Here is a 13046-nt window from a genome sequence, read left to right as displayed (position 1 = left end):
TTCATTTTGCTTGTTTGTCGGATTTTGGGATGGACTCTTTGGCTCTGCTTTTCTTCTCCTCATTGGATTTTTCATGTTCAAAGTTGCAGAAGCCAGATTACAAGCTCATTTTGGTTCAACTTCAGCAACTGTGCATTGCATTGCCATGTAATGTGATGCAATGCTATCTTTCTAGCTCTCCCTTTTTACTTCCTTTTGGATAAACAGACATATTAGGCAAGCATTTTGGAGCTTTCACCTAAATAACTACAGGTGGTGAGATAAGCTGCACAATATAATTGACCTTTCAGTATATTGTTGCACACACACCATCTATTTAGCAAATGCCCTTGTTATCAACAGCAGCCTTTTAAACTCACCTGAGCTAACAGGTATGTGCGCTGGTTACTCTGCTGCGCTTAAAATTTCTTTTCTGGTTTGCTACAATGCCTTTTCTGAAACGTTGTCTCCTTCTGCTGGAACACTGACTTCTTTCATTTAATGCCTGCAGACTATAAAAGAGAACCCAACCCCAAAAGTTTGGTTGATTAGTCTGTGGCATTCTGTTAAACTGTTGCTTATGGCGGTCTCTGTGAGCTTCTCAGCGACATTCAGCCAGCCAGGTATCCTGCCTGCAGTAGATGGAATGTGGCAATGGAACGCTGGCTGCGCGTGTCATAATAGGCTCTGAGCCTTTATATACCTGTGCACAGCAGCAGCCACCTTCAGTCTGCTGCTGGACAGCCAGCAGCAGCAGCAGCAGGAGAGGTATGTAATCAGGAGCCCTCCTGCTAAGGGTAGACAGCTGCTCGTTCCACCCCACCCCCCGCCTTAATTGGTTCTCCTCCCTTCCAACGGTGTTGAGGCGGGTGGGAACAGCAGGGGGTGAAGGTGCTGTGTTTAAAGAGGTGGAGTTATGCAGATCTAAAACGCGTGGATTGCAGCAGCAGCAAGCCGAAAAGTGCAGGCATGTAAGGGATCTAGAGGTTGACAACATGTCTTCTTAACGGGAGTCCAGGAGCTCATCTCCACAAATGGACTTTTTAGGATCCTTGGGTGGCTCCGTAGTTTGAAACCAATTCTGGTTATCGCTTCTCGGCCTTTTGGCTAAGATCAAGTGTAGTATCTGTTCTTATCAGTTTAATATCTGATACGTCCCCTATCTGGGGACCATATATTAAATGGATTTTTAGAACAGGGAGATGGAAAAAGAGCTTGCTCTGTCCACTCCACGCATTGACCTAGTATTGCAGTATCTCCAGGACCGGTGCACCCCTTCTTTAATGCAGTTTCTAAAATCAGAAAGAATTGAATTCAATGTTTTTTGTTCATTTTGCTTGTTTGTCGGATTTTGGGATGGACTCTTTGGCTCTGCTTTTCTTCTCCTCATTGGATTTTTCATGTTCAAAGTTGCAGAAGCCAGATTACAAGCTCATTTTGGTTCAACTTCAGCAACTGTGCATTGCATTGCCATGTAATGTGATGCAATGCTATCTTTCTAGCTCTCCCTTTTTACTTCCTTTTGGATAAACAGACATATTAGGCAAGCATTTTGGAGCTTTCACCTAAATAACTACAGGTGGTGAGATAAGCTGCACAATATAATTGACCTTTCAGTATATTGTTGCACACACACCATCTATTTAGCAAATGCCCTTGTTATCAACAGCAGCTTTTTAAACTCACCTGAGCTAACAGGTATGTGCGCTGGTTACTCTGCTGCGCTTAAAATTTCTTTTTTGGTTTGCTACAATGCCTTTTCTGAAACGTTGTCTCCTTCTGCTGGAACACTGACTTCTTTCATTTAATGCCTGCAGACTATAAAAGAGAACCCAACCCAAAAAGTTTGGTTGATTAGTCTGTGGCATTCTGTTAAACTGTTGCTTATGGCGGTCTCTGTGAGCTTCTCAGCGACATTCAGCCAGCCAGGTATCCTGCCTGCAGTAGATGGAATGTGGCAATGGAACGCTGGCTGCGCGTGTCATAATAGGCTCTGAGCCTTTATATACCTGTGCACAGCAGCAGCCACCTTCAGTCTGCTGCTGGACAGCCAGCAGCAGCAGCAGCAGGAGAGGTATGTAATCAGGAGCCCTCCTGCTAAGGGTAGACAGCTGCTCGTTCCACCCCACCCCCCGCCTTAATTGGTTCTCCTCCCTTCCAACGGTGTTGAGGCGGGTGGGAACAGCAGGGGGTGAAGGTGCTGTGTTTAAAGAGGTGGAGTTATGCAGATCTAAAACGCGTGGATTGCAGCAGCAGCAAGCCGAAAAGTGCAGGCATGTAAGGGATCTAGAGGTTGACAACATGTCTTCTTAACGGGAGTCCAGGAGCTCATCTCCACAAATGGACTTTTTAGGATCCTTGGGTGGCTCCGTAGTTTGAAACCAATTCTGGTTATCGCTTCTCGGCCTTTTGGCTAAGATCAAGTGTAGTATCTGTTCTTATCAGTTTAATATCTGATACGTCCCCTATCTGGGGACCATATATTAAATGGATTTTTAGAACAGGGAGATGGAAAAAGAGCTTGCTCTGTCCACTCCACGCATTGACCTGGTATTGCAGTATCTCCAGGACCGGTGCACCCCTTCTTTAATGCAGTTTCTAAAATCAGAAAGAATTGAATTCAATGTTTTTTGTTCATTTTGCTTGTTTGTCGGATTTTGGGATGGACTCTTTGGCTCTGCTTTTCTTCTCCTCATTGGATTTTTCATGTTCAAAGTTGCAGAAGCCAGATTACAAGCTCATTTTGGTTCAACTTCAGCAACTGTGCATTGCATTGCCATGTAATGTGATGCAATGCTATCTTTCTAGCTCTCCCTTTTTACTTCCTTTTGGATAAACAGACATATTAGGCAAGCATTTTGGAGCTTTCACCTAAATAACTACAGGTGGTGAGATAAGCTGCACAATATAATTGACCTTTCAGTATATTGTTGCACACACACCATCTATTTAGCAAATGCCCTTGTTATCAACAGCAGCCTTTTAAACTCACCTGAGCTAACAGGTATGTGCGCTGGTTACTCTGCTGCGCTTAAAATTTCTTTTTTGGTTTGCTACAATGCCTTTTCTGAAACGTTGTCTCCTTCTGCTGGAACACTGACTTCTTTCATTTAATGCCTGCAGACTATAAAAGAGAACCCAACCCAAAAAGTTTGGTTGATTAGTCTGTGGCATTCTGTTAAACTGTTGCTTATGGCGGTCTCTGTGAGCTTCTCAGCGACATTCAGCCAGCCAGGTATCCTGCCTGCAGTAGATGGAATGTGGCAATGGAACGCTGGCTGCGCGTGTCATAATAGGCTCTGAGCCTTTATATACCTGTGCACAGCAGCAGCCACCTTCAGTCTGCTGCTGGACAGCCAGCAGCAGCAGCAGGAGAGGTATGTAATCAGGAGCCCTCCTGCTAAGGGTAGACAGCTGCTCGTTCCACCCCACCCCCCGCCTTAATTGGTTCTCCTCCCTTCCAACGGTGTTGAGGCGGGTGGGAACAGCAGGGGGTGAAGGTGCTGTGTTTAAAGAGGTGGAGTTATGCAGATCTAAAACGCGTGGATTGCAGCAGCAGCAAGCCGAAAAGTGCAGGCATGTAAGGGATCTAGAGGTTGACAACATGTCTTCTTAACGGGAGTCCAGGAGCTCATCTCCACAAATGGACTTTTTAGGATCCTTGGGTGGCTCCGTAGTTTGAAACCAATTCTGGTTATCGCTTCTCGGCCTTTTGGCTAAGATCAAGTGTAGTATCTGTTCTTATCAGTTTAATATCTGATACGTCCCCTATCTGGGGACCATATATTAAATGGATTTTTAGAACAGGGAGATGGAAAAAGAGCTTGCTCTGTCCACTCCACGCATTGACCTGGTATTGCAGTATCTCCAGGACCGGTGCACCCCTTCTTTAATGCAGTTTCTAAAATCAGAAAGAATTGAATTCAATGTTTTTTGTTCATTTTGCTTGTTTGTCGGATTTTGGGATGGACTCTTTGGCTCTGCTTTTCTTCTCCTCATTGGATTTTTCATGTTCAAAGTTGCAGAAGCCAGATTACAAGCTCATTTTGGTTCAACTTCAGCAACTGTGCATTGCATTGCCATGTAATGTGATGCAATGCTATCTTTCTAGCTCTCCCTTTTTACTTCCTTTTGGATAAACAGACATATTAGGCAAGCATTTTGGAGCTTTCACCTAAATAACTACAGGTGGTGAGATAAGCTGCACAATATAATTGACCTTTCAGTATATTGTTGCACACACACCATCTATTTAGCAAATGCCCTTGTTATCAACAGCAGCCTTTTAAACTCACCTGAGCTAACAGGTATGTGCGCTGGTTACTCTGCTGCGCTTAAAATTTCTTTTTTGGTTTGCTACAATGCCTTTTCTGAAACGTTGTCTCCTTCTGCTGGAACACTGACTTCTTTCATTTAATGCCTGCAGACTATAAAAGAGAACCCAACCCAAAAAGTTTGGTTGATTAGTCTGTGGCATTCTGTTAAACTGTTGCTTATGGCGGTCTCTGTGAGCTTCTCAGCGACATTCAGCCAGCCAGGTATCCTGCCTGCAGTAGATGGAATGTGGCAATGGAACGCTGGCTGCGCGTGTCATAATAGGCTCTGAGCCTTTATATACCTGTGCACAGCAGCAGCCACCTTCAGTCTGCTGCTGGACAGCCAGCAGCAGCAGCAGCAGGAGAGGTATGTAATCAGGAGCCCTCCTGCTAAGGGTAGACAGCTGCTCGTTCCACCCCACCCCCCGCCTTAATTGGTTCTCCTCCCTTCCAACGGTGTTGAGGCGGGTGGGAACAGCAGGGGGTGAAGGTGCTGTGTTTAAAGAGGTGGAGTTATGCAGATCTAAAACGCGTGGATTGCAGCAGCAGCAAGCCGAAAAGTGCAGGCATGTAAGGGATCTAGAGGTTGACAACATGTCTTCTTAACGGGAGTCCAGGAGCTCATCTCCACAAATGGACTTTTTAGGATCCTTGGGTGGCTCCGTAGTTTGAAACCAATTCTGGTTATCGCTTCTCGGCCTTTTGGCTAAGATCAAGTGTAGTATCTGTTCTTATCAGTTTAATATCTGATACGTCCCCTATCTGGGGACCATATATTAAATGGATTTTTAGAACAGGGAGATGGAAAAAGAGCTTGCTCTGTCCACTCCACGCATTGACCTGGTATTGCAGTATCTCCAGGACCGGTGCACCCCTTCTTTAATACAGTTTCTAAAATCAGAAAGAATTGAATTCAATGTTTTTTGTTCATTTTGCTTGTTTGTCGGATTTTGGGATGGACTCTTTGGCTCTGCTTTTCTTCTCCTCATTGGATTTTTCATGTTCAAAGTTGCAGAAGCCAGATTACAAGCTCATTTTGGTTCAACTTCAGCAACTGTGCATTGCATTGCCATGTAATGTGATGCAATGCTATCTTTCTAGCTCTCCCTTTTTACTTCCTTTTGGATAAACAGACATATTAGGCAAGCATTTTGGAGCTTTCACCTAAATAACTACAGGTGGTGAGATAAGCTGCACAATATAATTGACCTTTCAGTATATTGTTGCACACACACCATCTATTTAGCAAATGCCCTTGTTATCAACAGCAGCCTTTTAAACTCACCTGAGCTAACAGGTATGTGCGCTGGTTACTCTGCTGCGCTTAAAATTTCTTTTTTGGTTTGCTACAATGCCTTTTCTGAAACGTTGTCTCCTTCTGCTGGAACACTGACTTCTTTCATTTAATGCCTGCAGACTATAAAAGAGAACCCAACCCAAAAAGTTTGGTTGATTAGTCTGTGGCATTCTGTTAAACTGTTGCTTATGGCGGTCTCTGTGAGCTTCTCAGCGACATTCAGCCAGCCAGGTATCCTGCCTGCAGTAGATGGAATGTGGCAATGGAACGCTGGCTGCGCGTGTCATAATAGGCTCTGAGCCTTTATATACCTGTGCACAGCAGCAGCCACCTTCAGTCTGCTGCTGGACAGCCAGCAGCAGCAGCAGCAGGAGAGGTATGTAATCAGGAGCCCTCCTGCTAAGGGTAGACAGCTGCTCGTTCCACCCCACCCCCCGCCTTAATTGGTTCTCCTCCCTTCCAACGGTGTTGAGGCGGGTGGGAACAGCAGGGGGTGAAGGTGCTGTGTTTAAAGAGGTGGAGTTATGCAGATCTAAAACGCGTGGATTGCAGCAGCAGCAAGCCGAAAAGTGCAGGCATGTAAGGGATCTAGAGGTTGACAACATGTCTTCTTAACGGGAGTCCAGGAGCTCATCTCCACAAATGGACTTTTTAGGATCCTTGGGTGGCTCCGTAGTTTGAAACCAATTCTGGTTATCGCTTCTCGGCCTTTTGGCTAAGATCAAGTGTAGTATCTGTTCTTATCAGTTTAATATCTGATACGTCCCCTATCTGGGGACCATATATTAAATGGATTTTTAGAACAGGGAGATGGAAAAAGAGCTTGCTCTGTCCACTCCACGCATTGACCTGGTATTGCAGTATCTCCAGGACCGGTGCACCCCTTCTTTAATGCAGTTTCTAAAATCAGAAAGAATTGAATTCAATGTTTTTTGTTCATTTTGCTTGTTTGTCGGATTTTGGGATGGACTCTTTGGCTCTGCTTTTCTTCTCCTCATTGGATTTTTCATGTTCAAAGTTGCAGAAGCCAGATTACAAGCTCATTTTGGTTCAACTTCAGCAACTGTGCATTGCATTGCCATGTAATGTGATGCAATGCTATCTTTCTAGCTCTCCCTTTTTACTTCCTTTTGGATAAACAGACATATTAGGCAAGCATTTTGGAGCTTTCACCTAAATAACTACAGGTGGTGAGATAAGCTGCACAATATAATTGACCTTTCAGTATATTGTTGCACACACACCATCTATTTAGCAAATGCCCTTGTTATCAACAGCAGCCTTTTAAACTCACCTGAGCTAACAGGTATGTGCGCTGGTTACTCTGCTGCGCTTAAAATTTCTTTTTTGGTTTGCTACAATGCCTTTTCAGAAACGTTGTCTCCTTCTGCTGGAACACTGACTTCTTTCATTTAATGCCTGCAGACTATAAAAGAGAACCCAACCCAAAAAGTTTGGTTGATTAGTCTGTGGCATTCTGTTAAACTGTTGCTTATGGCGGTCTCTGTGAGCTTCTCAGCGACATTCAGCCAGCCAGGTATCCTGCCTGCAGTAGATGGAATGTGGCAATGGAACGCTGGCTGCGCGTGTCATAATAGGCTCTGAGCCTTTATATACCTGTGCACAGCAGCAGCCACCTTCAGTCTGCTGCTGGACAGCCAGCAGCAGCAGCAGCAGGAGAGGTATGTAATCAGGAGCCCTCCTGCTAAGGGTAGACAGCTGCTCGTTCCACCCCACCCTCCGCTTTAATTGGTTCTCCTCCCTTCCAACGGTGTTGAGGCGGGTGGGAACAGCAGGGGGTGAAGGTGCTGTGTTTAAAGAGGTGGAGTTATGCAGATCTAAAACGCGTGGATTGCAGCAGCAGCAAGCCGAAAAGTGCAGGCATGTAAGGGATCTAGAGGTTGACAACATGTCTTCTTAACGGGAGTCCAGGAGCTCATCTCCACAAATGGACTTTTTAGGATCCTTGGGTGGCTCCGTAGTTTGAAACCAATTCTGGTTATCGCTTCTCGGCCTTTTGGCTAAGATCAAGTGTAGTATCTGTTCTTATCAGTTTAATATCTGATACGTCCCCTATCTGGGGACCATATATTAAATGGATTTTTAGAACAGGGAGATGGAAAAAGAGCTTGCTCTGTCCACTCCACGCATTGACCTGGTATTGCAGTATCTCCAGGACCGGTGCACCCCTTCTTTAATGCAGTTTCTAAAATCAGAAAGAATTGAATTCAATGTTTTTTGTTCATTTTGCTTGTTTGTCGGATTTTGGGATGGACTCTTTGGCTCTGCTTTTCTTCTCCTCATTGGATTTTTCATGTTCAAAGTTGCAGAAGCCAGATTACAAGCTCATTTTGGTTCAACTTCAGCAACTGTGCATTGCATTGCCATGTAATGTGATGCAATGCTATCTTTCTAGCTCTCCCTTTTTACTTCCTTTTGGATAAACAGACATATTAGGCAAGCATTTTGGAGCTTTCACCTAAATAACTACAGGTGGTGAGATAAGCTGCACAATATAATTGACCTTTCAGTATATTGTTGCACACACACCATCTATTTAGCAAATGCCCTTGTTATCAACAGCAGCCTTTTAAACTCACCTGAGCTAACAGGTATGTGCGCTGGTTACTCTGCTGCGCTTAAAATTTCTTTTTTGGTTTGCTACAATGCCTTTTCTGAAACGTTGTCTCCTTCTGCTGGAACACTGACTTCTTTCATTTAATGCCTGCAGACTATAAAAGAGAACCCAACCCAAAAAGTTTGGTTGATTAGTCTGTGGCATTCTGTTAAACTGTTGCTTATGGCGGTCTCTGTGACCTTCTCAGCGACATTCAGCCAGCCAGGTATCCTGCCTGCAGTAGATGGAATGTGGCAATGGAACGCTGGCTGCGCGTGTCATAATAGGCTCTGAGCCTTTATATACCTGTGCACAGCAGCAGCCACCTTCAGTCTGCTGCTGGACAGCCAGCAGCAGCAGCAGCAGGAGAGGTATGTAATCAGGAGCCCTCCTGCTAAGGGTAGACAGCTGCTCGTTCCACCCCACCCCCCGCCTTAATTGGTTCTCCTCCCTTCCAACGGTGTTGAGGCGGGTGGGAACAGCAGGGGGTGAAGGTGCTGTGTTTAAAGAGGTGGAGTTATGCAGATCTAAAACGCGTGGATTGCAGCAGCAGCAAGCCGAAAAGTGCAGGCATGTAAGGGATCTAGAGGTTGACAACATGTCTTCTTAACGGGAGTCCAGGAGCTCATCTCCACAAATGGACTTTTTAGGATCCTTGGGTGGCTCCGTAGTTTGAAACCAATTCTGGTTATCGCTTCTCGGCCTTTTGGCTAAGATCAAGTGTAGTATCTGTTCTTATCAGTTTAATATCTGATACGTCCCCTATCTGGGGACCATATATTAAATGGATTTTTAGAACAGGGAGATGGAAAAAGAGCTTGCTCTGTCCACTCCACGCATTGACCTGGTATTGCAGTATCTCCAGGACCGGTGCACCCCTTCTTTAATGCAGTTTCTAAAATCAGAAAGAATTGAATTCAATGTTTTTTGTTCATTTTGCTTGTTTGTCGGATTTTGGGATGGACTCTTTGGCTCTGCTTTTCTTCTCCTCATTGGATTTTTCATGTTCAAAGTTGCAGAAGCCAGATTACAAGCTCATTTTGGTTCAACTTCAGCAACTGTGCATTGCATTGCCATGTAATGTGATGCAATGCTATCTTTCTAGCTCTCCCTTTTTACTTCCTTTTGGATAAACAGACATATTAGGCAAGCATTTTGGAGCTTTCACCTAAATAACTACAGGTGGTGAGATAAGCTGCACAATATAATTGACCTTTCAGTATATTGTTGCACACACACCATCTATTTAGCAAATGCCCTTGTTATCAACAGCAGCCTTTTAAACTCACCTGAGCTAACAGGTATGTGCGCTGGTTACTCTGCTGCGCTTAAAATTTCTTTTTTGGTTTGCTACAATGCCTTTTCTGAAACGTTGTCTCCTTCTGCTGGAACACTGACTTCTTTCATTTAATGCCTGCAGACTATAAAAGAGAACCCAACCCAAAAAGTTTGGTTGATTAGTCTGTGGCATTCTGTTAAACTGTTGCTTATGGCGGTCTCTGTGAGCTTCTCAGCGACATTCAGCCAGCCAGGTATCCTGCCTGCAGTAGATGGAATGTGGCAATGGAACGCTGGCTGCGCGTGTCATAATAGGCTCTGAGCCTTTATATACCTGTGCACAGCAGCAGCCACCTTCAGTCTGCTGCTGGACAGCCAGCAGCAGCAGCAGCAGGAGAGGTATGTAATCAGGAGCCCTCCTGCTAAGGGTAGACAGCTGCTCGTTCCACCCCACCCCCCGCCTTAATTGGTTCTCCTCCCTTCCAACGGTGTTGAGGCGGGTGGGAACAGCAGGGGGTGAAGGTGCTGTGTTTAAAGAGGTGGAGTTATGCAGATCTAAAACGCGTGGATTGCAGCAGCAGCAAGCCGAAAAGTGCAGGCATGTAAGGGATCTAGAGGTTGACAACATGTCTTCTTAACGGGAGTCCAGGAGCTCATCTCCACAAATGAACTTTTTAGGATCCTTGGGTGGCTCCGTAGTTTGAAACCAATTCTGGTTATCGCTTCTCGGCCTTTTGGCTAAGATCAAGTGTAGTATCTGTTCTTATCAGTTTAATATCTGATACGTCCCCTATCTGGGGACCATATATTAAATGGATTTTTAGAACAGGGAGATGGAAAAAGAGCTTGCTCTGTCCACTCCACGCATTGACCTGGTATTGCAGTATCTCCAGGACCGGTGCACCCCTTCTTTAATGCAGTTTCTAAAATCAGAAAGAATTGAATTCAATGTTTTTTGTTCATTTTGCTTGTTTGTCGGATTTTGGGATGGACTCTTTGGCTCTGCTTTTCTTCTCCTCATTGGATTTTTCATGTTCAAAGTTGCAGAAGCCAGATTACAAGCTCATTTTGGTTCAACTTCAGCAACTGTGCATTGCATTGCCATGTAATGTGATGCAATGCTATCTTTCTAGCTCTCCCTTTTTACTTCCTTTTGGATAAACAGACATATTAGGCAAGCATTTTGGAGCTTTCACCTAAATAACTACAGGTGGTGAGATAAGCTGCACAATATAATTGACCTTTCAGTATATTGTTGCACACACACCATCTATTTAGCAAATGCCCTTGTTATCAACAGCAGCCTTTTAAACTCACCTGAGCTAACAGGTATGTGCGCTGGTTACTCTGCTGCGCTTAAAATTTCTTTTTTGGTTTGCTACAATGCCTTTTCTGAAACGTTGTCTCCTTCTGCTGGAACACTGACTTCTTTCATTTAATGCCTGCAGACTATAAAAGAGAACCCAACCCAAAAAGTTTGGTTGATTAGTCTGTGGCATTCTGTTAAACTGTTGCTTATGGCGGTCTCTGTGAGCTTCTCAGCGACATTCAGCCAGCCAGGTATCCTGCCTGCAGTAGATAGAATGTGGCAATGGAACGCTGGCTGCGCATGTCATAATAGGCTCTGAGCCTTTATATACCTGTGCACAGCAGCAGCCACCTTCAGTCTGCTGCTGGACAGCCAGCAGCAGCAGCAGCAGGAGAGGTATGTAATCAGGAGCCCTCCTGCTAAGGGTAGACAGCTGCTCGTTCCACCCCACCCCCCGCCTTAATTGGTTCTCCTCCCTTCCAACGGTGTTGAGGCGGGTGGGAACAGCAGGGGGTGAAGGTGCTGTGTTTAAAGAGGTGGAGTTATGCAGATCTAAAACGCGTGGATTGCAGCAGCAGCAAGCCGAAAAGTGCAGGCATGTAAGGGATCTAGAGGTTGACAACATGTCTTCTTAACGGGAGTCCAGGAGCTCATCTCCACAAATGGACTTTTTAGGATCCTTGGGTGGCTCCGTAGTTTGAAACCAATTCTGGTTATCGCTTCTCGGCCTTTTGGCTAAGATCAAGTGTAGTATCTGTTCTTATCAGTTTAATATCTGATACGTCCCCTATCTGGGGACCATATATTAAATGGATTTTTAGAACAGGGAGATGGAAAAAGAGCTTGCTCTGTCCACTCCACGCATTGACCTGGTATTGCAGTATCTCCAGGACCGGTGCACCCCTTCTTTAATGCAGTTTCTAAAATCAGAAAGAATTGAATTCAATGTTTTTTGCTCATTTTGCTTGTTTGTCGGATTTTGGGATGGACTCTTTGGCTCTGCTTTTCTTCTCCTCATTGGATTTTTCATGTTCAAAGTTGCAGAAGCCAGATTACAAGCTCATTTTGGTTCAACTTCAGCAACTGTGCATTGCATTGCCATGTAATGTGATGCAATGCTATCTTTCTAGCTCTCCCTTTTTACTTCCTTTTGGATAAACAGACATATTAGGCAAGCATTTTGGAGCTTTCACCTAAATAACTACAGGTGGTGAGATAAGCTGCACAATATAATTGACCTTTCAGTATATTGTTGCACACACACCATCTATTTAGCAAATGCCCTTGTTATCAACAGCAGCCTTTTAAACTCACCTGAGCTAACAGGTATGTGCGCTGGTTACTCTGCTGCGCTTAAAATTTCTTTTTTGGTTTGCTACAATGCCTTTTCTGAAACGTTGTCTCCTTCTGCTGGAACACTGACTTCTTTCATTTAATGCCTGCAGACTATAAAAGAGAACCCAACCCAAAAAGTTTGGTTGATTAGTCTGTGGCATTCTGTTAAACTGTTGCTTATGGCGGTCTCTGTGAGCTTCTCAGCGACATTCAGCCAGCCAGGTATCCTGCCTGCAGTAGATGGAATGTGGCAATGGAACGCTGGCTGCGCGTGTCATAATAGGCTCTGAGCCTTTATATACCTGTGCACAGCAGCAGCCACCTTCAGTCTGCTGCTGGACAGCCAGCAGCAGCAGCAGCAGGAGAGGTATGTAATCAGGAGCCCTCCTGCTAAGGGTAGACAGCTGCTCGTTCCACCCCACCCCCCGCCTTAATTGGTTCTCCTCCCTTCCAACGGTGTTGAGGCGGGTGGGAACAGCAGGGGGTGAAGGTGCTGTGTTTAAAGAGGTGGAGTTATGCAGATCTAAAACGCGTGGATTGCAGCAGCAGCAAGCCGAAAAGTGCAGGCATGTAAGGGATCTAGAGGTTGACAACATGTCTTCTTAACGGGAGTCCAGGAGCTCATCTCCACAAATGGACTTTTTAGGATCCTTGGGTGGCTCCGTAGTTTGAAACCAATTCTGGTTATCGCTTCTCGGCCTTTTGGCTAAGATCAAGTGTAGTATCTGTTCTTATCAGTTTAATATCTGATACGTCCCCTATCTGGGGACCATATATTAAATGGATTTTTAGAACAGGGAGATGGAAAAAGAGCTTGCTCTGTCCACTCCACGCATTGACCTGGTATTGCAGTATCTCCAGGACCGGTGCACCCCTTCTTTAATGCAGTTTCTAAAATCAGAAAGAATTGAATTC

The 13046-nt window shown here is 44.9% G+C and overlaps 10 non-coding genes across 10 annotated transcripts; all 10 read left to right on the top strand.

Moving 5' to 3' along the window:
- Positions 1-1066: 1066 nt before the first annotated feature.
- On the top strand, positions 1067-1257 carry LOC141204170 (U2 spliceosomal RNA). The gene has a single exon (XR_012275141.1). It is a non-coding gene; the product is annotated as a U2 spliceosomal RNA (small nuclear RNA).
- A 1115-nt stretch (positions 1258-2372) lies between these two features.
- LOC141203981 (U2 spliceosomal RNA) lies at positions 2373-2563 on the top strand. The gene has a single exon (XR_012274956.1). It is a non-coding gene; the product is annotated as a U2 spliceosomal RNA (small nuclear RNA).
- A 1112-nt stretch (positions 2564-3675) lies between these two features.
- LOC141203980 (U2 spliceosomal RNA) lies at positions 3676-3866 on the top strand. Its single transcript, XR_012274955.1, has one exon. It is a non-coding gene; the product is annotated as a U2 spliceosomal RNA (small nuclear RNA).
- A 1115-nt stretch (positions 3867-4981) lies between these two features.
- Positions 4982-5172, top strand: LOC141203979 (U2 spliceosomal RNA). Its single transcript, XR_012274954.1, has one exon. It is a non-coding gene; the product is annotated as a U2 spliceosomal RNA (small nuclear RNA).
- Positions 5173-6287: 1115 nt separating this feature from the next.
- Positions 6288-6478, top strand: LOC141203978 (U2 spliceosomal RNA). The gene has a single exon (XR_012274953.1). It is a non-coding gene; the product is annotated as a U2 spliceosomal RNA (small nuclear RNA).
- Positions 6479-7593: 1115 nt separating this feature from the next.
- LOC141203977 (U2 spliceosomal RNA) lies at positions 7594-7784 on the top strand. Its single transcript, XR_012274952.1, has one exon. It is a non-coding gene; the product is annotated as a U2 spliceosomal RNA (small nuclear RNA).
- A 1115-nt stretch (positions 7785-8899) lies between these two features.
- Positions 8900-9090, top strand: LOC141203976 (U2 spliceosomal RNA). Its single transcript, XR_012274951.1, has one exon. It is a non-coding gene; the product is annotated as a U2 spliceosomal RNA (small nuclear RNA).
- A 1115-nt stretch (positions 9091-10205) lies between these two features.
- Positions 10206-10396, top strand: LOC141203975 (U2 spliceosomal RNA). The gene has a single exon (XR_012274950.1). It is a non-coding gene; the product is annotated as a U2 spliceosomal RNA (small nuclear RNA).
- A 1115-nt stretch (positions 10397-11511) lies between these two features.
- LOC141203974 (U2 spliceosomal RNA) lies at positions 11512-11702 on the top strand. Its single transcript, XR_012274949.1, has one exon. It is a non-coding gene; the product is annotated as a U2 spliceosomal RNA (small nuclear RNA).
- A 1115-nt stretch (positions 11703-12817) lies between these two features.
- On the top strand, positions 12818-13008 carry LOC141203972 (U2 spliceosomal RNA). The gene has a single exon (XR_012274947.1). It is a non-coding gene; the product is annotated as a U2 spliceosomal RNA (small nuclear RNA).
- Positions 13009-13046: the final 38 nt, after the last annotated feature.

Source organism: Phyllobates terribilis, unplaced genomic scaffold (genome assembly GCF_046119375.1).
Source record: "Phyllobates terribilis strain yellow unplaced genomic scaffold, ASM4611937v1 Scaffold_134__1_contigs__length_4944459, whole genome shotgun sequence".
NCBI classification, from domain to species: Eukaryota; Metazoa; Chordata; class Amphibia; order Anura; family Dendrobatidae; genus Phyllobates; species Phyllobates terribilis.
Note: the sequence above shows the minus strand (reverse complement) of the source record. Positions and strands in the feature narration are given on the sequence as shown.